Genomic DNA, 3,482 nt, shown 5'->3' with positions numbered 1-3,482 from the left:
CTCAGCATTCACAGGGAATCTCAAAACCCCCACATCACTCCCATTCCTCCTCCACTCACCCGCTCAGAACAGGAACGGCGTCGCTCCTCAACCTCCTCCCGGTTAGACAAGCATTCACCGGCCAGACCGAGCCACAATGGGAAACCCAGCGGAAGGGATGAGGAAAAAATCCGGTAACAAATTACCTCAAGGTTCAGGAGGGATTCTCAGAGAGTTGTTACGAGGAAGATAAAGGATGAAAAGCAAAGAATATTTGCAGGGGGGAGTTGTGGTACGCTCCACCGCCCTCCCTCGCCCCTTCCTCCTCTTCTTCTCCCTCCCACCTTCACGTTCCTCCTCTTCCCCCACTCAGGGCCTCGCTTCTCTCCGTGGCCATGGATTACTCGAAGATTGTGTGCTTGACGTCCGCAGGTGTGACCGGTACCACCACCACCACCACCAAGGCCCAAAAGGAAACACGTGACGATTGGACGGCGACACATCATGATCATGAGGAACGCGCACCACCAACACACTCATTCCCAACGCCACCATTTCCATTGCTCTTTCCCAATATTATTTATTCCAACATTCATTGGATTCTTTTTATTTTCACCTGTCTTCTTCACTCTACCCTTGAAATTCTTTCGATCCCTTCTCTCCCCCAAGCTCGCCAGGTGACCTCCCTTCTTAACCTCCCCCCCCCCACCAGGTGCCCTCACATTCCTTTTCCTTTCACCCCTATACCTGCTCTTGCCCCTTTGCCCTCCATTCTGCCAGGAGTGCCCTCCCTTCCTCCTCTCGCTCACATCAGCACGTGCCATTCCTTCCTCTTCTCTCGTCTCATTCTTTCACCTATTCCATATTGTCCCCCATTACTCTGTCCTCCCCCCTCTTACTGAGTCTTCATCCCTCTCGTTTCCCCCAAACGATTCCGTACCACATTCTCCCCTTTATATAACTTCCCTAATCCCTTCAGGCATCTTTGTTTTACTCTCGTTCCCACATCTTCCCAATGCAGGCCGCACCTGATGAGTAAATGAGGTACGACTACAAATCCATGACGTCAGTGGTCCCTGGTGTGAAAAAGCTCACAAACAGCCATTGTTTCTGCGCAAACAATAATGACCAGGTTTTGAAGAGCACTGTTAAACATTTCAGTGGACCGACTTTGTGGAGGGATTAGCCTCTGACAGGTAGGTATAACCAAGGCACGCAGGTCCCACATTCCAGGTGTACGAGAAACCTGACCTTGATTATGCCAACTTACCCATTAATCTTGTGAGAGAGACCTGAGCCTCTTCAAGGTTTTTCACAAGGACTTTACCTCGAAACAAGAGGATGCCAAATGGTAGGTATGGTTTTCCTTTTTGTAAAACACAAAACACACTTGCAAACAAAGAGCAAGCTATGTTCCATCCCACACAATCAAATTGTCTCCAAAGGATGATCACGTGATCACACTAATGGCACAGCAAGACTTTCTTTGCATTTGTTCCAACAATCGCAGCTACAGCTCATAAAGTGGTGCGTCGAGTTGGCTCAGCAAACAGAGCCAAAGTGCTGGGTAGTCTGCCCCAACATGATTGTTGGCAGTTTACATCCATCTCCGACAGAAATAGTTGCCTCGAAACAGCATTTGGAAGTGGAAGTTCACGGCCATCTCCACTTCACAAAGGATTGCAATACAGTTGCTGGTTACGACTCGTCTGTGACCCCATATAGAATGAGGACTCATTTGAGGATTTGTATTATCGTCTGGTCGAAATCAGCTGTGCAAGAGTAGCCCCTCCGACAAGGCCGGATAACACAACCATCTCGGTAACTTCACTCGTGAGCATGATATTTCAAAAACTGTTCAAGATTTAGCTTTCATAATACACAGATCTACTCCTCATCCCACCCAAAATGTGGGGGTACCCGGAGTATCAGCTCCTTGTTAATTTATCGATGGCAAGCTAACCCTCCCAGACTCTGCCACGTAAACAGAATAGTTATGGTGCTTTGCATGCAGGACTAAGTATCACGATGTGCTCCTTCAGGAAGGGGACGTTAGGCAGGCCGGCCCATTTGCTGGCACTCCCTTGTGGATGTTAAAGGCCCCGTCATACCTCTTGAAAAGAGTTCAGCCGTTTTCTGCCGGTACACCGGCCAAATTCTTAATCCCTGCTCAAATCCACAAGCATCAAGAGATGTCACACTCCAGCTGATACAACCAGCAGAGTTAAATCCAGAAGTGAATCTTGGTTACATCCACAGAAGGCTTCTTGGGCTGCTACTATGGCCACGTATAGACGATGTCAAAAGATATAGGACGAGGGTAAGTTCTCGTGAAATATGAACTTTTACCAGACGTCGATGTTTTGGATAATTATCCCCAACTTTGGACGCGATGACATCGGTGGTACAAGCTGGGTGCCTGCCATGTGAAAATGCCTCAAGTTGCACTCATGAAAAAGTAGAGCCAAGATGGAAGATAGGATTAATTCAAGAAGCCGGTGGATGTTACTGTATTGTTTCACGCCAAATACAGAACGACCACTTCATGTTACATATTGTTAGGGATCTGCCATCTGGTCGTGTGGGTAACATGAAGGATAAATTAGAAGTCATTTCACTGTACATATTATGGTAAATGTGTAATTCCTATAAATGATAAAACGTGTTGAGCACGTGTTTAGAAATATCTAGTCTCCCCAACCTCCCCCCCCCCACCAACCAGAGTCTATCTGTAACCCCACCTTTACACCATCCCGATATTATCGAGCTTTCCTCGTCTTTAATTGATCTCTTTGTGGAACGTAAAAGCCAATGAGCACGGCCCATGCAAGATCGCATTGTGTGTGTGTGGAATTTCCCTGACACCACAGCCAATGAGCATGACCTACAGGTGATGGCGGGGTTAGTGGAAGGCCAAGCCAAGAGCATGCCTGTATCAAGCCAAGCCAAGAGCATGACACACCGTATGTTTGGCAGCGCGGTCGAATGGACATGCTGGAAAGGGCCCGGTTGGATTTATAAAAAAGCATGGATGGTGGGCATGCTGGAACATGCCAGTGGTCCATTCAGTCCTCCCCCACCTGTAGGCTCGTGCCATTGATGCTGGCTGGTGCAACAAGTCCCAGAAAAAAGGCATGCGGGGTGCAGTAGGGACAAGCCCCACACACAACACATGGATGGGGACACCAACGGCCGACTGGGCTGAGACACGAACGTTGAGCGGTTTTGGGGGAGCTGGACCACATGCTCAACGTAACACAGGTTTTTATTTTGTCTCATCGTCTCCCTTCTTGGTTCCGTGTTTCCTTAATCAACGGTTAAGGTGTATTTGTGAAGCCATCGTGATGGTGCAGCGTGTTGGTTTAATTTATTAATTGTCACTGTCTGATTGCCGCTGCACCGCCGTGTTCATCTTCTTTCCTCCCCTTAATAAATCCCCGTTTTGAGAACTTGTGTGGTGATTGGGAGCAGTCTCGAAGCCACTTACAGAATTAGCTTATTAA

At 48.1% G+C, this 3,482-nt stretch overlaps 1 protein-coding gene across 1 annotated transcript in view; it reads right to left on the bottom strand.

Moving 5' to 3' along the window:
* LOC147027177 (hippocalcin-like protein 1) overlaps window positions 1-414 on the bottom strand; it is a 37,920-nt gene extending 37,506 nt beyond the window's left edge. Inside the window, exon 1 of the mRNA XM_085883379.1 lies at window positions 60-414. The gene's annotated coding sequence lies outside the window, so the exon portion shown is untranslated. The remainder of the gene's footprint in view (window positions 1-59) is intronic.
* Window positions 415-3,482: the final 3,068 nt, after the last annotated feature.

This window comes from Eptatretus burgeri, chromosome 5 (genome assembly GCF_056783735.1).
Source record: "Eptatretus burgeri isolate ZD-2024b chromosome 5, Ebu_testis_v1, whole genome shotgun sequence".
NCBI lineage: Eukaryota > Metazoa > Chordata > Myxini > Myxiniformes > Myxinidae > Eptatretus > Eptatretus burgeri.
This window is presented reverse-complemented; position numbering and strand designations above follow the sequence as displayed.